Source organism: Ptiloglossa arizonensis, chromosome 10 (assembly GCF_051014685.1).
Source record: "Ptiloglossa arizonensis isolate GNS036 chromosome 10, iyPtiAriz1_principal, whole genome shotgun sequence".
Taxonomy (NCBI): Eukaryota; Metazoa; Arthropoda; class Insecta; order Hymenoptera; family Colletidae; genus Ptiloglossa; species Ptiloglossa arizonensis.
In genome coordinates, this window is record NC_135057.1 from 9,004,431 (window position 1) to 9,026,403 (window position 21,973).

The 21,973-nt window shown below is 43.9% G+C and overlaps 1 long non-coding RNA gene across 1 annotated transcript in view; it reads right to left on the reverse strand.

Moving 5' to 3' along the window:
• Positions 1–21,973, reverse strand: part of LOC143152091 (uncharacterized) — a 246,441-nt gene that overhangs the window by 105,097 nt on the left and 119,371 nt on the right. Inside the window, exon 3 of the long non-coding RNA XR_012993498.1 lies at positions 10,884–11,180. This is a non-coding gene — a long non-coding RNA (uncharacterized LOC143152091). The remainder of the gene's footprint in view (positions 1–10,883; positions 11,181–21,973) is intronic.

Here is a 21,973-nt window from a genome sequence, read left to right on the forward strand (position 1 = left end):
AATGATTGTAATCGGTTTGAAGGCGACAACTTAACTCTTTAACATCGTACAAGAAAGAAGTCGTTGAAAATAACAAATTACTGTAGAGTAATATATATATATATATGTATAGGAAAATATGCCTATTCCTCTGTAATAATAATATATTCCCTCTGGATTACAGATGGAAATATAGGGTCTGCGCAAGGTCACGACGCGTACAAAAGGAACACACACACACGTTTTCTTGAAAACTCTTTCTTAAATTTTTCTCGATACCGGTCGACTCATGTCCATATCGATCGCTGGTTACACTACAACTCATCTTTTGTCTTTCGCACTGGTCTTCAATGAGCTCTCGATTTACCGAAACAGTCGCTCACTCGATCGAAACTTCGCGCGATTCGCTCGCGCAAAACTCGTCCCTACATTACTAAGAATGAGAAATCGTTGAGTGTGAGAAGTCGATCGTCGAGAGAAAAGATTGAAAAACTCCAGACACCGGACACATCTAGCAAACAATGTCCGCGAGTCTCACTTGATAACACAGTCCGCGAAATTCGGGACTCGTGTTCGACGAAACGGTACACAGTACTCCGAATTGTTTCTTCTAACTATATATATATATATAAACTCGCGGCCATTTTCGAACAACGCACCCCGAAAGCAGCTTCGTCCCGAGAGCTTCGTTCCCTCCTCGCCATAGGGAAGTTGAACGCGGAGGAACGTTTACGAAATGCGTCGTTTCGACGTTCCGCTCGGCTTCCCTCGCTGAACTCGCACAGATAACGTTCCTCCTGAACCCGTGGAGGAATCAATCGCGAGCGAAGAGATCCAATCCGATCTCGACCGAGGGATCTCTCTCGATCGGCTTCAACCCCTGCCTATAATTCCGCTGGATAAGCTTTCGTATACGCCGGAAGATAAGAGGCGAAGCTTTTCCGTTCGATCGACTCGACGCTCGTGAATTTATGAGCGGACGACTATGACAACGTCCGTGTTGCACGCGCGAGCGTGAGCGTGATCCACGGATCGTCGTGGAGGTACCTGGTTCTACGAATACCGAAACATCGTCGAATGTTTCTGGAAAATCGCTCATCCGTGCCGTGAACCGTCTTCGCGAGAAGGGTACAATTGTATCTAGTTGTGTTTACTCCAGTTACGGTCCCACTAGCTTCTCCTAGCATTAACCTTCGAACCGAAGCAACGAAACGGAACGATCTCTATACCGTTTGATACATTACGGGGCGTTCAGAAATGAATTGCGCTCTGGGCAGCTGGCATGACGCGTAGAGTGTGTAATTTAGCAGAGTACGTAAGCATTGTAAATCGAAAGGTCCACCATGTGGAAAAGAAATTTCTTATACCGTTTCAGAGTTTTACCGATAACAATTGAACGACGCCAAAAAGCGCTGTTCGCTCGAAAGGAGCGTCTATAGCTGAGCGCCTAAAGGCGCTGTTCGTCGCGAAAGGGTTGATAAAACTTCGATCGTAGCTGACAGAAATAATTTCGTTAAAAATGATACGTGGACGAACTATGTGCGATTACAATTTACGGAAAAATATATCGTGTCCCTCGACCAATAGCTGCAACGACTGTGATGGCTACGAGGATCGTTGTAACTGGAACGGGGATGTAAACACAACTGTGTCATCTCTCGAAGAAACGTTTTCGCGATGTTTCAACATCCATCGTCCAAGGAGGTTAAAGAAAGGGCGTAAATCTTCGCGCGGGACACACGCGCCGCACGAAATACTCGTCGACGGCTCTTGATTTATTTATTTGTTCCTCGTTAAAGTTCTCCGCGGGATCGAGAAGTTCCGGGGCTCCTTTTATGCAACTCGTATCGCGCCGCGTAGCGCGCGAGACGACGACGCCGGCCGCTTCGACACTTCGACGCTTCGACGTGCCGAACAATGAACCGCCGCACAAAGAGACTTCCCGTTCGAATTGACGGAATAGCACGATTCGATGGAGACCAGCAAGCGTGAATGAATTCCTTTCGAGTTCCGTGCCAACGAGAGTGTTCTCGCTCCGTTTCGATATCCGTTTCTTCGGTCCGCGCGTTATGCCGCGTAACCCGTTACGCAATGGGGATTCTTTCCCCGATGGAATTTAATGGAACTGTCCAACGATTCTCGCGGAGCGGGTTATACCGTGCTCCTGGGTTCTTATTCGGTTATTAAATTATTTCCTATAATCTCGGCTCGAGTAACGGGGATTAACGACGCGTAGACCCTCGCCCGGTTCCTCGAGTTTACTTTTTTCCATGGATGCACCCATACGTGTTGTACCGTTGGTATTGTTTCACAGTGGGTTGAAAAGGAATAGTAGAATAAGGAATAGTAACACGAGACTAGAGGAAATAGTAAACGATCTAAATGGGGAAACAATAAAGTAGGAGATACGAAACGAATAAAAAAGAAAAGGATGAATAACTCGAATATGAATAAAGGATAGATACCATTTTATATCGTATTGTATTGTGTTTCGAATATGTTGGAACGTTTGATATAAGGGTATAACAGGATGGAAGAATGCTGATACAAAGTACAGCAAATAAAAAAAGGAAAGGAAAAAATATATACCAAGTCGAATCAAACGGAAGCTAGATACCGGGGAAGGGTAGGATAAATTATTGCGTAGGAAGTGAGATAGGGACGGAGCGGAGTGTGGTTTTATATGAAATAGGAGGTTTAAATATAGGGTAAGATGTACGTATAGGAAGGCAAAAATTACGAAGAAACTACCACTACTGCCTGCATTACTCCGTTCATGATGTAATAAAATATACCTTATCGGATGGTTCGGTCTAAACAAGGAGACCATAGTATCTGGTTTCATCTATCTCTCTAGTTCCTTGATTCAACATTTTCTATTGCGAGATTCGTATCAAGAAAAATCGGTGAAACTCTATCTCCTCGAAGAAACCTCATTTTCTCGAAATTTTGAATTTTCTTTACTTCGTCGTAGACGGATAGTACCATTCGTCGCGCGATTCCTCTTCAGATATTTATCTCTGTTTCTTTACTTATAGCAGAATATTCGTTCCCTCCTTACACCTGGTTACAGGTGTTTTATACGAGGTTACTCTTTGCAGATAAGAGTAACGGGCACCGAGGTTGGTATATTTTAGTAAAAGTACAAATAAAAACGAACAAAGAACAATACGAGTAAAAAGCAAATTTGGGTAAAAATTTCTCCGAGAAAGTAATGTCCATCGAGTCGTGCTCGATGAATCTGTTACACGTTCGTTCAACCGAATAACCGTGAGAATTGAGATCTCGTACCGACCACAAAAAGACGCATCGAGCAATCGATGGAATTTTCAAAGTCTCTAAATAACGATACTTCGCGATTGGAGTACTCACTTCCGGCTGTTGACATCGCTACACCGCGAACATCGATCGTTGTCAGTTTCTAATCGCGCGAAACATCCACGCGTGAACCGTACATATTGAAACGATTGAACGTAGCCATTTAGAAAGTGTAATAAATTACTCGACAATGTAATCGGAAAACGTATTGCGCATGACGATGATCGAGTACACATTTTCACGGTCCCCTTTCATCATTGGTTCTCGCGTCGATAACGCGGTGTCGACAATGATAATACGATCGCCTTTCCAGGGCAGGAGGACTAGGTCGATGTTAAACCAGGCTGGCAATTTATCTCGACGACGTTGAAGCCGTAATCGCACCGCCGCCGCGCCAATGTCACATTATCATTCGTATGCAATGATTCAGTCACGAGTCACGGTATCGCTCGAAACGATTACGCTCGTTTCGACGAAGAATCGTCGTCGATATCGATATTAATCGTACACTGACGTTCTTTCCGCGAGGGAGCACATCGTCCTTCCGGTTCTTACGATAAAGTCAAAGAAATTATAATCGCGTCGTCCGACTTGGAAACTTTCCTAGGGACTTTCGCGCCATTTTTCTCTATCGTTATATTCTCTAAATATGAGAGAAGAACACATGGAATAATTGTGATAATACACGAAACGGTAAAAATCTTTTCGTGGTACACTAATCAGCGTTCTTTCCTCCATGGAAAGAGTACCAGTGTATGGTTGCCTAATGTTGAACATTGTTTCGAATGAGGATTTGTAGTGTAATGTGCTGTGACACAAGTACACCGTCTCTGCGTCTAGATCCAGGACCAAGGATCATATCCCCGATGGAATTGGGTGTTAAAAATGACAGAAGTGTAAACAAGAATACGAAACGATGCTAAAATCAAACCCTATGATCTAAATCTCTAGACTCATTAGCACTATGACACGAGAGTAAACTCTTTTGAAATTGATGGAGAGTAAAGTCCAAAGCCTTTGATGACTCTATTACAACGAAAGGATTACTTCTTGACTACTTTCGAGTCGAATCACCCTGATACTGGTAGACACTAAGGAGATACTTCCATAATTCACGCTCTTTAATCAACGAAACGATGAGTCTTTCGATTAATTAACGCTACAGGTCCGCGATGATTCAATTACAACAAAAGCAATGATAATATTGAAACTGGAAACTAGACACTCTCATAGAGACTTCCATAGTATTAGATCTTCGACCAACGAAGTGACGGATGTAAGTTTCTAGACTCACGTGATCCTCGATTAACGTAATCACTTCACAAGACGATACTTCACGAATCGTTTCAACGTAGCGTTATCTTTCAATTTGGAGAAACTCGCGAGTGATCACGTTTCCTAACACGTGCACCGCGGGAGTACGCGTAACGAAAATCGATGTAACGCGGACGACGTCGATGAAACGTAAGATCACGGTCCATGAAATTTGTTACGCGCAAATATGCTCGCCGGTGAAACGTAGCGGCAAAACCGACGCAACGTGACGGAAAAATACCTATGTACAAAAGCGAGACGATATCTTTCCCGGGTTGGTACCATCGGCGGTAGCAAAAGTTCCTCGGGGAAATAAACCGCTTCTTGTAATACCTTACCGCGAGATCCACGGATTCGCGTGTACGGTTGCTCGTTGCACGTGACGTACACCCTGGTAAACTTTCGTTATTTAACAAGTAATGGATCCGTAACGTAACTTCCGATCGTTCGATCGTACGGGCGCGCGGAGCGTTTAAAGATTTCCGATAGACGCGAACGACCGCGACGGAACGAATTAATCGGACAACACGCCAATCGTCGGAAGGGTAAATTAAATTAGCTGTTGCGCGAGTTTTTCAGCCCCCGGAGGAGATTTTTTTCTCGGTTAACCGCAGCCTCGAAACGAGAGGGAGAGACGATGAAAAAAAAAGAAAAAGAAACAAAGAATCGCCTCGAGAACACGGTGAAACGACGCACAATGTTTCCGTCCGATGAACGAAACTGGACAATTCTAAGTTCACGAATCGCACGTTCTTCTATGTTAACAAGTTAGTAAATAAGCATAGTTTTTAATACTAAAAGTTTAATAATAAAAGTTCACCGTTTTCTTCGAGCATATATCATTAGCTGTAGGTTCGTTTAATTACATATATTTAGAATGCATTAAACTTTGTATTGACATTGTACAGCTGCACAAAGTTGCTCGAAATGGAGAAAAATCATCAAAATCGCTATCGATGCGTTGCAAAAGAAATATTTCGAAGAAAATTTAATCGCTAGCAAGAAATTTCAATTACGAGAAACTTTTCATTCGATAAGAATTCAAGATTACTTTGACTTTTTCAAATTTCACATTTTCTTACATATCGATCGATCGTTGTGTTCTCTCATGGTAGATCGGAAATTGATTAATTTGGAATTTATGATTCTTGTCCCGAAAGCTCGTGTACTCGACAGTGACGAAATCTCTAGGACGTGAAAACGAAAACGAAGAGACAGAGGAACGGACGAAAGGGAAGATGGCATCGATTTTAATTTACAACCCGACAAGTGCTCTCCCGCGGAAAGCTGCTTTTTATTGCACGTCACATTGTTGGGATACAAGATAAACTGGCGCGCGAAATATCCATGCATATCTCGATGGTAATCGCAAGTACGCGCGGACCGACAAAAGCTCGAATCCACGACCGGACTATCAAAAAGTTTTCGATCTCTTTCTCTTGGAACGCTCGTTAAAAGAATCGCGGTTCTTTTTTTTCGCGAGCCAGTCGGTTCAAATCGATGAATAAATTGTAACCAATAATGCATGAAACTCAAACTTGTTCGACGAACCACTGAACGAGTTTGTGCATTCGTATCGTAACGTTCGAATCGTTTGTCATTGTTCCGGTACGACGAGAAGAATCCATTAACAGTGGGAAGGTCGCAGAGACACAATGCAAAATTGTTACCTAGACTTTCGTTAAGTTGGCGAAAATTTCACTCGGTTATCTCTCGAGACGTTTCCTGACAAATTTAATAAAATACACCAGGATCGTTCTATCGGTGAAAATAATCTCCGTTTTACGTATCCCGACACTTCGATAAAATATCCTATGCTCCATCTGGTTTAACAGCCGAAAGAAATATTCTATCTATCCTGGCAACTTCCGAAGGTATCCCGAGTCCCAGCTATTCCGATAGCGTAATGTTAAAATAGATGGGATGTTTCAGAGATTTAATATTTCAGAGATGTAAGAATAGAAGGAACTTTGAATATTTTAGCAAGGTGTGGAATAGATGGGACTAAAAATGTTCAAACTTTCACGTTCTCGTAGAAATATTCTATGTCGAAATCTACTCTAATGTCTGCTAATGTGTGCTAATGTACCATGTTGTTTATTTCCTCGAGAAAATATAAAATAGTTGAATACAAAATTCTTTCTCCGGTCGAAAATATGTATAAAATATAGAATATTTTCATTGAATGGCAGACCGGTAGAACTCTTTATTGAAATGTTAGATTAGATAGAAAATCCTCTCGTGTTATCGAGATGAATAAAACGTGGGATATTTTTTAATATAAATACCAAAGGCTGTAAATACTGCCAAATTTGTATTCGCATAAACATTTAATTCCACCGACCGTATAAGTAAAACGTAGAATATAATTTTTTACAACATAGATAATAAATACTGTCGAATTTTAATTAATTTAAATAATTCGTTCCGCTAACTGTACCCTCTATTATTAATTATTCTCTATTAATCTTAAACCACGCTTGCGATGCATTCTTCGCCGAATATTGCAGTACAATGCTGCACATATTTTCGTTCCCAAAATTCCACATTTATCCTTCGCACCAATTTCAACCGACTTTATCTCCGCTCTAAATATTCACGAAAAATGTATAGGGTGGACAGCTTTAACCGTGCATCGACAATTCAATTTTCTGTATTTCACAAAATTTTCAATTCGTAAAATATCCTTCATCACAGATCGATAATACAGAACTAGACGAAATTACACAAGTAAGAGCTGTTTATCTGTTTATATGTTTGACTCTTTATCTGTTCATCTGTTTATCTCTATATTTGTTATATGTTTATCTGTTCATCTGTTCACTGTTCACCTGTTCACCTGTTTATCCCTTTATCTGTTTATTTGTTTATTCATCTATTCATCCGATAATCCCCGGCTAATCCCGATAATCCGGATAATCCGGATAATCCCCGAATAATCCCGGATAATCCCCGGATAATCCCCGAATAATCCCGGATAATCCCCGGATAATCCCAGGAGAATCCCCAGATAATCCCAGATAATGCGGATAATCCCCGGATTATCTGGATTATCTGGATGATCTGGATCATCTCAGTCAAACGATACCCGATTACGAAGCAGCTCACATTTCTCCCATTTTAATTACCGAAAATAAAAGGAGGCGTGGCCTAATGTTAGGGGGCGTAGCCTACAGCTGGGGGCGTGGCCTAAAGAGGAGGGGCGTGATCAAAGGGGAAGGTACGTGGCTTAAAGGGGATAGGCGTGGCCTAAAGGAGGTGGGCGTGTTCGAAAGGGGGCGTGTCCGAAGGAATGGGGATGTTTCTAATGGAATTGGACGATGAAATGTTATGCTAACGGAAATAAGTTAATTTCTAAGCGCGAGGAGTGGAAAAAGTAACAAGTGTTTCTATTGTATTGGTACACCAAGTATAAGGTACAACACGGTATACCTAACTACAATACAATAAGTACATCCGTTACTTTTCCCACTTCGCCCATGCAGCATTGCCCCACTCCTTACACATGGAATTCACCTTACTTTTCTGCCTACGTTGCCGGTGAGCGAATAAATGGTTTAAAATTGATAAGTAACGAATGAAAGTAACGACCGATTAAACGAATTAGAACAGTAGAAGGCGGCATCGAGAAGCTAGAATCTGTGGCGATACTTGGTGGGAGAAGAGGTCTGGAACAAACTTCTCCCATCACAGGAATCTTTTCCAAGTGGTCGATCTGTACATTTCTATACTTGGAATACATTTTCTAATCGATCTTCCTATCGGACTGCTCGAGAATCCTATTAGACTTTTGTATTCAAAAATGATTACCTATCGTTCGCATCGAACGCGTAAAAAAAATTTAATTCAATCCTATACACGCTATCGTTCCATTTTTTCCCCCGTGTTTCCTATTTCGTTGAACCGAGTCTCGTTGATAATCTTCCCGGTAACGCAAAGTATCGCACGGGCACTGCTGGATCAATTTGAACCTACAGGAAGTAAAAACGTGGCTGGGAAAAAGAAACACGGGGAAATGCGCCCGGATTTAATTGAATCCGTTCGTGCACAGGCGCGAAATAGAATGCAGTCGATGAGCGGCGCGTCCGCAAGAGACGACAATCAAATTATATATTAAACGGATTCTATTGATAATGGTATCACCGACGCACCGGAGCTGCGCCTTGTTATTTCGTCAGAGTCGCGGTATGCCGCTCGCGAACTCCGTTAGCACGGCTCTCACGTACTTCCTCGAAGTTAATGGAAACTTATAATTAGACGATAATACGTTTTACGTTTACGTACCGGTGATGGAATGAAATGGATATATGTGTAACGCGATTACAGAGAGCCCGTAGTTTCGAACCGCGATTAATTCAGCGCCGATATTAATTTCTGCGATCGTTAGTGACAGTTTCGCGTTCGTACAATTCCCTTGCTCCTGTTATTGTCGCGCGTACCAAGCGTCTCGGCTCAACGCAAGGAAAAATTTCTTCCACGAGATTCAACGAGACGAAGATAGCACCTAGAGAGAGAGCACCACTTTATACGATCGTTCGACCGGGCCGAGAATCGCTTATATTTAAATTCGCAAATCGATCCAATTGAAAACAGATTTTTCAGGAGCGAACCGGTTTCCGGAAAGTTGCACTCGAATGGAAAAATATCATAGATAAATACATCAGGTGCGACATTACGATGTCATTCTGGAGTCAGCCTCAATGAAATTGAATTTTCTTTCCCGTGAATCGGCCTGTGATTGGCCGGCCGGTCCATCCTGGTGCGAGCCAGACAAGTTTTACTCGCCACTTCGTTCGTGAACGTAACCCGATTCGCGACACTCTATGCACACCATTGATACTTTCTATGGACCGTCCAGGCTTTCGACTTTTACAATTCGATTCTCGCCGCAAGGCAGACGACCCAGAACGGTTTTCCGCAGTTTCGGTCCGAGCGGAGACTTCGGACCAAGATTTCCCGTGTTCCATGCAAGGATCGAATCCACCTACAGGAAAAGCGAAATTTCCGGCAAACCGGGCCGCACGGAAAATATCCGCGACAAGGCGAAAAATTCGCGAAACCGGAGGCTCGACTCGTTTCGGAACTTTGTGCCAATAAATCGCGCCGGAAATCGTACAAATTGCGCCATGGAAACTTTTCAACGATTTTAATACCTATCGCGACTCGAATTGTCTTCGCTCCGACTGTTTTTCGAGCGAATGAAATAAAACAAACACACTTTTTCGTACGGATGGTACGAAGAATGTACAAAGACGAAAATTCAGGTTCGACGGAATGTAATATAAATTAACGAGATCGTGTATTTATTCAAATGTCTAAGAACGAAACAAGTTCAATTTTGACGAAATTTAACGTAAACGAATCAGGATGAATTTCATCCAACGTGGGTACGGAACTTTGTATCGTTTGTTTCTGAAATCGTGCGAGAAGAAATAAAAGATCACGTACGTTCACGATTTAAATACAGTGTGGAATGTTTCGTTGAGTCAGTCAACGATTACAGGTATCCGTGGCCCGTCAAGGCCGCTTATCTCAAGTGCACCGAACTAAATTTCGTTCGGTCGACCTCGGGATGTCAGTGACTCCTAACACGAAAACGGAGCCTTCAACATCACCACGTGTACGAGTGAACGGCCAATGTCGGACTAAGATTATAACCGCCCAAATATTTAGCCGGCCTTCTATTATTTAACACCGAACGCTGATAACCTCTAGAAAATGTTAAACTCCAACCTCAACCGATACACGCTCGCGTTCAAGGTATAAAATCGAGGGTGCTGCGAAGTGTTATCTCTGAAACTACGCTTCTCGGAATAATTACAATATTACCCACACTTATCGGTTAATTGGCCCGGCAAGGTTACCGATGGTTTAAATGCTCCAATAAATTTGAACGTTTAATAAAAATATTATCGCGTTACTACACCGTTGAACTTCTAACATACTATGCCACACAATTGTACAAGTTTCTGTCGCTACACCACTATATTACAGAAACTACATTTTCTCCTTATGGTATTCTCCATATATATAATATGGAGAAAAAAATATTACTGTATTACTCGAATTGAAACGAAATAAATTATGTTATCGAAAGATACTCTCTCGGTATAAATACTTTCTGAGCGTTGCGTTTCACTAATCGGTACAAACCGCGTCCAAATTCGTCATCACCATCCGCAAATCGAAACGCAATCGGTCTACAGTTGCGAAAGAATAAAAAGAACAATTTCGATTAAATGAATTAATTGTCATTATCGACGCGCGCTTACCTTATCGAGAGACAAACCTGCCGAGAGTAGAGGCAGATAGGGGCACCGGTGAAGCGACGCGACAAATCAGCTGCGAAGAAGACGCGGCCGTTATCAGTTCCGCGTCCGTGGGGAGCGTCGGTGTCGTCTGATCTCACGGCGTCTAGGAACGAACTTGACCCGGTTAAGCGGCTGCAGGAATATTTTGCGATGTACCTGTCGGGCGCAGGTAACTCGAACGGCTGCTCGCGACGAAGGTGAGCCCCGACAGAAATGGAAAGGACGCGGCGTGTTTCGTGGGCGCGAGAGACTCCGTAGCTGTAACGCGAGACAAAGAGTAGGTCAAGTTCAGCGGAACGTGGATGGAGTAACAGTCGAGTGACTCTCGCTTTCATATTCCCTGTGGCGTGCTGCCTGGCATATGCACGTGCACGCGTGACCGCACACGCATTTCATCCACGGGGGTTCCCTCCTCGCCGGCCATTGAGCCTTCTCGCCTCTAACGAGGGTGAAGGAACAACTGCGAGAGGGTGTCGTCGATGAAAATTTACGCGAGCAATTTAAACGACCTTCGAGCAACGCGACCCGCGACGAGGGTTGCGCGCGTTCTACCCTCTTATAACACGATGCTTTGGAAACACGGATCTCAACCGGTCCAGAAATCGAAACGGTTCTTTTCCAACTCGACGAATTGAGAGAAGCATTCCACGATACGATAGTTGTATTCGAACACGATTTGTACAAGGCTTGGATTATTGAAGACGAAGACCTTTAACAGAGATCGAATATTTACGTTACAGGCTTTGGGGGTAGAAAGTATACATAATTATCATTTTCGAAAACACACCTCAAAGTTACGTCCACATTTTACGAAACACGTTGCAAAACCGTAAGTTAAATAATTTATTCCCTAATATACCCCGGAGGTTATTATTGTATAATCTTGTTACGCTTGTACCGTTTCCATGAAACAGTGCCGGTCTAAGATAAGACCATCCAATTACGTTTCACCCTTTTAGATGAACATTCAGATACCGATACGTTGGTTTAAAAAGATCCCGGAATATCCACACCGCTCGCGGTGAACGTGACAAAAATCTCGCCTACGCGTCAATTATAACGACGCAGCAATTAAAGCCCTTCATGGGGCGTAATCGTGTTTCGCGTGCACGCATACGTTCTCCACGACGTTGTTATCATCGACAAACGGCAATCGGATTATGTGCCTACGAATAATCACTGTGACAGGTGGTCAGGATAATCGGGGACAGGGAAGCTGTTGACCGCGCGTGTTTCGGTGTAGAACGGTGCAACATTAGTAGATACAATCTCGTCGTTAGACCCTGGGAAAATTGGGAACCATTTCTTGTCGCAGTTACGCAAGCAACAACGCGTATTACCGTGTACCGGATAAGAGTTGTAATTTACGAATCAACGTTCGTAATTTTACGCGCGAAATGCAAATTCAATTCGTCGAACATTGATCGCGATCGATCGTTACGAATAAAAATAATAAATAATTTTAGCTCTCCCAAATGTCGCGAACACGATCGAGCGTTAACGATATCATACGAATACAAAACAATATTTTCGTTTACCGAACGACGTACAATAATTGCATCTTTAATTCCCACACCCCATTTCCCAGAGTTACGAGAATTGAATTTATAGATAAAAATGAAGGAAACAAGCGAGCCAGTCGCGAGATCTTCGTCGATGATAAATTATAATTTCTCTCGGTTTGTATCTCGGTTTTAATGGATGGCCCCCTTATTTATTACTCCTTAAGGGAATTCCAAGGATTATGAGAATCGGATCTCGCGACTTCGTGGAAAGTGACGCGCGGAACTTTCCGGCGGCTGGAAGTTTGGAATTTATCTTCCTTTAAAGCTACCTCTTCGTAATGAATAGCAACGTAAATCAAATTTTTGTATTTTAAGCAACTACAGAATTACCCGCTGGCTAGCGATCACCTCGCTGAGGGAACTGAACGTTCCGACGCTCTATTGGCCGTTTCTCGACCGCTCTAAGTTTACTTCTCACTTTTGATTATCTTGTTCGAAATAAAGTTCGAGTGGACAAGTACTTAACAGCGATAACGTTTGCACAACTATGTACACCGACGGTTTCGTTCTAAACCGTTATAATCGGGGTTAATTTCGATTGTTACGGAAGAACTTTTACATTCGTGGAAAGTTTCCCTTTTTAATTACTCCGATGATTGAATATTCTCCAAGGAACGACCCTCCTCTCGATAAAGATCCAATTCTTCGATTATCTTAGTTTACATAATTTGGAAAATCTTTAACATCTTCACAATTCTCTGCTTTATTTCGACAATGGAAAGTTCTCTAAGAAACGACCCCCTCGGTAAAAATTCAAACGTTTAACTGTCCGAAAAAAAAACTGCATATTCAAGCATCCACTTCTCCGATTACCTAATTTGAATAGTTCAGAAAATCGTTTACATCCCCATAGTTCCCTCTTTCGTTTCGATATTGGAACATTCTCCACCTAGCAACCCCTTCCCGTGAAAATTCAATCGTTCAACCATCCAAACAAAAATTACTCATGCGTCCATCGTCTCCCCGATTGCCCAATTGGATAATTCCCAAAATCATTTACATCCCCACAGTTTCTTCTCACCTTTCGACATTAGAACGATCCCCACTTAACAACCCGGTCTCGTGAAAATCCAATCGTCCGACTAACCGTACAAAAATTGATCACCCTGTGAAATCCTCGTGTACCTAAAATTAATTCGGATAATCGACCCTGGGGTACCGGTACCGCGATAACGAAAATTCGGATAATGGAACGTTCGAATTATAGAACGACGTAGCATAGGATCCCTCTGCTCAGCATTCGGTTGTCACTGTTATGCAACATCGTCCAATAATATATCGCGTGGTGGCCACGATACATCATAAACGCGACGCTGCGTGCAACCTTGGCGAACGACAGAATCACGGACCCGGGGGCGTCGTGATCGATGCGTATCTACGTCCCTTGGCCCTTGACCGAGACGCAGCCGTTCGGAGCACACTCGGCGTATTAACGAAATCACCTTGAACGTCGCGGTATCGGGGCCGTGGTCGTGGCTTTGTACTCGTATTATCATCCGAGTTTCCGGCGCGAGAGTACGTCGAATCGTATCGATGCTCGTGAATGTCGTACGGGAAGAGTTCGTCGAGTTCGAGGCGGGCGCACGGGGACCAGGTGGAGGGCGTGACAAAGAACGAGACTGAACGACGAGAAAGATGCAATCGTGACCTACGACGTATAAAGAAGCCCCGATACCGTCCGTGGTGCGACATTTTTCGTTTGTCCCCCGACGAAGTCTCAACCGCGACCGGAACAACATGGTCCCGTTCCACGGCGTTCTGTTCCTCGCGATACTCGTCTGGTCCGCCAGCCACGCTTCCAGCGAGCACATTAATCGTGAGTAAACAATCTCCATTGGTAACCGGGTGGCTTACCACCCAAAATTCGTCCGAGAGCTCCACGTAATCGGGGTTAAGGGACGATACTCCGGGAATTGGCGTTAAGAGCCCTCTTGAGACGACGAGAGCTTCAATTTTCGGATTTTGAAATTAGAATTTCTAACGAGCATTCTCGAGATCTCGAATTGAGTGGAATATTTGAAAGAATGGGGTCGAAGGAAGTAAATGGATAATAATCAAATTACGAATTACTGATATTTGTTCTAAGAGAGCAATGTATTGGTAGTGTTTGTAAAACTTTCAAGAACTTTCAAGAAATATAACTGAAAAGAAATATATTCACTGAAGCGAATATATCTAAGTTGAAAGTTATCGGTAAAGTTTACAATTTTTCATGAAAATCTAGGGTAGAGTTGTAAAAATTTGAATCGAATAAACAACACGACGAAGGTTGAAATCAGCCGCACTCGAATCGGGCTCGCGTTTAGAAATTCAGAAGCTATTAGCAAGTAATATAATGAATTAAATGCACCTGGGAACAGCATGTGGGTCACTTTAACCCCGGCCCGGTGTTGAGGGGTTTAAACCCGGTTGAGTATCGTACCGCTAATTCCGTCCATCGTAAAAGAAAGTGCAACGCGGTCGGAGAACCGTTAAATAGAGAAATGGTAAATAATCGATGGTACGTGACCGACGCGAACATATTAATAATACAATTTAGAAACCGAACGGAATCGCGCAACGCATTGGATTTATCTGGGCGAAAGAAAACCGCTCGTTCATTTTTCAATTTAAACGGAAAGTTCCGCGAACGGAAAACCACTCGATCTCGACCCCTCTATTTGCATTTAATCTTTCTTCGCGTTTGCACGGGATCTACAAAAATTCAACGATTCACCTTTAATTAAGATACTTCGAGCGGTGCATTTTCTTTTTTTTTTTTTCGAAGCACGCTACGAAGCTTCGAGATCGAGAAAGGGATGGGTCGTGTCTTAAGAGGAGTTCGCCGGGAGTGTGTATATAAAATCGTGTACTCGAGCAATTGTTTCGATATTCGGTAAGCGGATATTAGAATCCGATTTGTTTCGAAAACCGATCACGCTCGACCGGATACAAGTGCATCGCTGCATTCATCGATAATGAACGACCCCGAAAATCCAACGTTAAGCTTGTCATTTCGCTTAACACGAGTTCGCGCCATCCCTCTCACCGTTCCCTATCCACCGCGCGATGCAGCGCATTATCAATGGTGACTAATGTCCCGGAAAATTGTTACGTTTAATAAATATCACCGAACGAGTTCGAGTTCGTCGGACGAGCGGTCGTTCTCGATTATCCGAACTCGCGGCCGCGATCAATCGGAATTTCATATTTATAAATACTCGATCGTCACACTCGACTACGACTTCAACGGTTGCGATAGAAACGCGACATCGAACGCACCATTCGAAATAAATTCCGTTCCGATGGATTTCAACATTTTTCGAACGCAAATTCTTTCGAAATTACACACTCTCTTTTTGTCTCTCTGTGTGTCTCTTGTTCGTGTTACTCTCAATCTTCGATTCTCGTTCTCGACACCTTCGAATATCGTATTCGAGACGCTGCGAAAGGTCGCTACGCTAATAGCGAACACTAAATTCGGTTTATTAACTTCCTGTGTTCCATAGTAATCCGCGAGCTTCTGTCCCGGGGCACCCCATTTACTTCCGCTCCTCGTTTAATACTCCGCTTTGGATTAAACGAACGACCCACGGAAAACGTTGAATCTTCCCGATTGTATCGTCACCGTGTCGTCGTAATTAATCGATCGATCGATCGCTCGAATAAACCAGCAGCTCGTGAATTATTCCGAACGATTTTCACCGGGCGTGTGTAGCTTCGATAGGGCATCGAACATCGATTAACGAACGTACGATCTTCTTGATACGATCCTGTTAGAATTGTCTTTGTAATCCGCCCGGAGCTACAAAATTGAGTTACAACGGATCGTTCTAAAAGCTCTCGGGCACTTGTACGGAATTTTTGGCTACGAACCATCGATCATTCTCCTATACATGGATATTTCAGACACCGGAGATTTTTCGAATAAAAAACGGGGAATCTCTTTGCAATTTGTACTATATTAAAAGACTAGAGAAGAGAATATTTCTGCAAATATTTCGGTACCATTGCTGTACTATCTAACGCTTCTACGAATGTTGTACACAAGATGTTCATACTTTAGAGAATCTACGAGTTAAGATGAAAACTGTTAGGAAAAGTTTCGGTTAATCCACTCTAAAAATGATGACACTATGTACAAAAATTTCCCACGAAATGATTTTCCGCTTTCGAGGAAGGAGAAAACGGAAGACGAAGGTGGAAAGGTTCGGGTAGGAAAGTATGCGGAAACTTTGGGACGTTGATCGTAACCCAGTCTCGGATAAGCGAGAGTGTCACGTAGGCGGAAGGTGGGCACGGTTGGAATAGAAAAGTGGGTGGTTAACCCGGTCGAAGGCCGAAAGCTAGAGAATCGTACGGCCTCGGTGGGCCGCATCTCGTTGCGTCGCGACGGCCCGACGATTCGAAATTTTGCCAACGACCGGGGCAACGTTTCGTGGCCCGTGCTCGTGATGGCGGTCGAGGTTCTTAACCCGGCGAAGGTTGCGCTCACGCTGCCTGAAATCTAATTACCGTCCGGGATCCACAATTTCCGAAATTCTCGCGACGCCGCCGTGTCAGCTTTATGCATTCGACGCGCACGGCCAGGGACAAATTAATGGCACGCACGCACAGACAGGTAATCGCGTTAATGGGAACGCGTAATTGGCGATAAATTAGCCGAACGAAAGTGCGTCGGTTTTCGTTCGATTAAATCGACCGAGCCGACGGTGGGGGATCGAACGTTGAACGAGCTCGAGTCGACGTTGGAACGTTCCTTCGGGTCTTCTTTAAAATCAATCTCCGTGATCGTAACGAGACGGTAATTACCGGGACGTTCTATGATCGATGACCTCCACCGAGCGTCCCGTATCACGATCCACCGCGACCAGCCGCAATATCGAACTGAAAATTCCCCCGACTTGTTCCAACGTCGTTATCTTATCGTAGCCGGGAATCGACTCCCATTAGTATGTAATCTCGCGGGGCCGAAGCAACGTCTTCGGACCTCGGTAACGCGCGAACCCGTGGAAAGAATCGCCGACGATTAAGGGCCGAGACGTGGGTAATTTTTTTCCACCCCACGTGGAAATCTGATTACTCGTCGCGGTGTAAAGGGAACGGGGGAGGGATCGAGATCGATCGAGTATCAAGGGCTGCGAGTTTTCGAAAGTGTACGAGAGTTTTCGAGTATATACAGAGTAGAAAAAATTAAGTATATCCAAAGTAGAAAAACCCAAGTGTATTCAGAGTAAAGAAAGCCAAGTATATCCGAAGAAAGGAGGATAAGAAACGCGAAACTATTTAAAGTGAAATAAAAGAAATAAAAATAAATAAAAAAATTACTCTACTCCTAGATGTACACGTAGAGTATTTTTTATTTTGTTCGAATAAATCGACAATTTTTTTTATTTAGAACGACCTCTCGAATATACTGCTAAATTTATACGGTTTTGCTCACGTTCGGTAGAAAATCCTGCGTTCTATACGTATATATTGTTAATGAAATGTTTCTATTAGAATTACGTAAATCATTTTCATAACCAACGGATTATAATGTCGTCTCGTATCGGGTACGAAGATAAATTAATTATCGAGATAAATTGCCATCGATCTGGACAGCCTCGATTAATCCTTTACAGTCCCATATATCTCATACGCCGCGACATCCGTGTTTTGTACTACTGAATTTTACGCTCAACCGGACACGCCAGTCAGAATTCCAGCGTAATATTCGTACGCACGCGCGAACGCTCGTTCCTGATAAAAATATTCAACGCTATTAAACGGCGGTTTTCATGTGACGAATTTTAATCGATTTTTTAACCGGTAATTTTTTCGACCGGCTTTAATCCGCGTACGCGCCCGTATAAAATTCATCGTCGCTGCTGTCATAAACGTTCGCGATGCAAACGTTCCGCCATTTTTACGGGGATAAAAGCGGACGAAATAAAATACTTAATATATCGCGGCGTACAGGGTGGTCCGCGAAACTGGAACGCGCTGAATAATTGAGCGATTTCCAGTGTTCCGCCAACTTGCGTTACCTTTGCGCGTTTATGCGCGCCCGTGCAGTTGCAAAGTGCAGTTTGCGAGTAGTTCTTCGGCAAGGTCAAATCTATCTCCGTTCTAACTATTTTCGCAAATACTTTTACTCTCAATGTCGCGAACGAAACGTTGCGTCGATTATTGTATCGAAGAGTATCGAATTTCGTCGAAAGAGAAACTGAAATTACTCCGGCGATTGTAATGGAAAATGGAAATTAAGATTTTTCTTTATTTTTTAGACACTTTAGTTAAATGGTAACTTGAACGCGTATCCAAATTTGCTAACAAAATTGAGTACATTCGTGATTTAATATTCGTGCGTTTAGGTAACGTTTAATTATTTGCTAAAATTCCGTGCGCGCCTAAAAAGAAGAAAAAAAAATTTAACAAAAGAGCCACGTTATTTTTCAGCTCGTCGTGTCACCCAGGCGTAACTCGTAGTCAAGTGCACGCGTACCGGATGAGTTTTTGGAATTGATTTTCTCCGCAACGAAGCCTCGTACGAAACAATTTCATTCCGTATTATCGAAAGGTTATTTCCTTCTTTGATGGTAAAGAACGATTACGGGCTTGAAGAAATATATTCGACCCAACGTTTCGACCGTAGATTTTCGATTCTCTCCGAGGAGGATACGATATCTTAAAAAGAAAATTCAATAGCACGAAGAGGGTAGAGGGTATCTTTGAAACTTAACCGCATGTTTACGATCGAAAAATGGCAAGAAAGCTAAATCAAAACGAAAAACCTTCGCAGCTACCGCGTTATTCGAGTCTCGTTCGATCCGATGCGATCACATACAGCAATATCTTTCCACAATTGAAGCAATTTCGGTAATTAAACCCTCCTGTATTCCCCGACACCTCTCGTTGCGCTCGAAAATCAGAAAGCCGACTTAAATGCATTCACTGCATCTCTTCCCTAAAGACCCTCTCGAGGGTGTGTAGTCGAACGAAAGAACGCATTAAGGTTAATCGGTGTATTCTATATTTTCTACTTATTTCACCGGCGCGGAATCGCTACATTTCCGATTTCACCGCCTATTACGAAACACCCCGTGTATCCACCACCACCATCCCCCCAGACGTCTGCGGACAGAATGGCCGTCCGCTTACCGAACACAGTCGTACAACCGCGAAGGGTTAAACCGGCGAAAGGAATAAGGAGAGCGCGGAACCGAAAAGGGTTTCCCCCCACTCGTAGTCCCTTTCTTCGCGCGAGTCCCTCGACCCTCCGTGCTCGACCGATCGTTAAAATAACTCCGTCCGCTGCCACCTGCAGTCGGGATAACCCCCCCACGAAAAACTCGAAAAAGAATCTCCAGTCTGTCTGACGGGGAAATAGAGAAGAAAGAAAAATAAATAAATAAAAAGGAAATAGACGAAAAAAGTGAGCTAAGGTCTGGCGAAAGCCTAAGCGAAATCGAGTGGCGAGGGGGGGAGTGGTAAACGAGCAGAAGGGGGGAAGGTCCCCGCGGTACGTTGCGCCGAAGGCATCAGCATATTATCATGACCATGTTCGGGCTGCTTTTGACATATCTATTACGCGTTTCCGAATAGAGGCGACTTCGAATTCTATGCCTGTTCCGCCCCCCTACCCTCGCTTTCTTTCTCTCTCTCTCTTCATCCCTCCTTTTCCCTTGTCCTCTCGTATGCTTTTCATTCTCTGTCCTTTCGACGGGGACCGAGAAGAGAAGAGGAACCAGAGGGCGGAAGTAGAGAAAGGGGCTGGAAATTCAGCGCCCACAGGGGGTGAAAACGGGGCCCCCGCAACGCGAGAGGGAGGGTACGGTGGTGCGGACGTAGAGGTCCAATTAATCAGCCGGGGCGTGAAACGAGAGGGGATTCGGTGCAGGGCCAAAGGGAGAACGGGGGGTTGTCGCAGGGATTGCGGTGACAGATCCGCCGTATCTATCCCTATCTGCTCGGGGCATTAAATTCGCGCGATGCCAGTACCGGCACCGTCACCGGCCGAATCCTCTTGAATCGGTTAACATTCCGCTGTACGCGCTGCTTCGGGTTTCAATTAAACGGGTCGCGCCGCGGCTGCCCGGCGTCGAATCACTGCGTCGTCTCTGGGAACGGTTTCCAGACCGGCACGGATCCGTTTCGTCGACCCAGGAGGGGAGAGAAGGATGTTTCGAACGAGGAGACATTTTTTTTCTTTTTTTTTTTAACCCTTTCCGGAACCGTATTCTTTTCACGAGCACGAGGAAACGAGGTTTGCGTAAACACGTTCACAGCGTTGGATACTTTGCTTCATATTTTGTGGAAACACGTCCTTAATACTGTATACTTTGTGTGAACACGTCCACAGCGCTGAATACTTCGAATAAACACGTCCACAGCGCCGAATACTTTACTTTACACTTTCACTGAACCCGTCCACGAAGCTACTTTGACTAAACACGTCCACAGTGCCGAATACTTTGAATAAACACGTCCACAGCGCCGAATACTTTGAATAAACACGTCCACAGCGCTGAATGCTTTGACTAAACACGTCCACAGCGCTGAATACTTTACTTTACACTTTCACTGAACCCGTCCACGAAGCTACTTTGGCTAAACACGTCCACAGTGCTGAATACTTTGAATAAACACGTCCACAGCGCTGAATACTTTGAATAAACACGTCCACAGCGCTGAATACTTTAACTAAACACGTCCACAGCGCTGAATACTTTGACTAAACACATCCACAGCGCTGAATACTTTACTTTACACTTTGAACTTATCCACGAAGCTACTTTGACTAAACACGTCCACAGCGCTGAATACTTTGAATAAACACGTCCACAGCGCTGAATACTTTGAATAAACACGTCCACAGCGCTGAATACTTTGACTAAACACGTCCACAGCGCTGAATACTTTGAATAAACACGTCCACAGCGCTGAATACTTTGAATAAACACGTCCACAGCGCTGAATACTTTGACTAAACATGTCCACAGCGCTGAATACTTCGAATAAACACGTCCACAGCGCTGAATACTTTGACTAAACACGTCCACAGCGCCGAATACTTTAACTAAACACGTCCACAGCGCTGAATACTTTACTTTACACTCAAACTAAACCCGTTCACGAAGCTACTTCGACTAAACACGTCCACAGCGCTCGTATCGCCCAATTCGGTGAACGTGTATACGCAAATTACGTCTCGACCATCGGGTATCGACGTAACTCGACAAATTCATATTTCGGTGCCCCGTGCAACGGAAGAGCAGCCCCGTTCAACGAAAGAGAACCGGACGGAAGGGAGTTTCGTTCGGCGTTAATGAACACGCTGTTTGCTAAGTGATTATTTCCGATAAAAGGTAAAACGAACTTTCCTGGCACGAGAGCCAAGACCGCCGCTCTCGGCGTACGGGCTCGTCTAATGAAAAAAAGAACGAAACGGGGACGAGGACCTTCGGCGGTCGCAACTTTTTAGAAACCTATTTTCCCCCGCGTAATTTTCTTCAACCGTGGGAG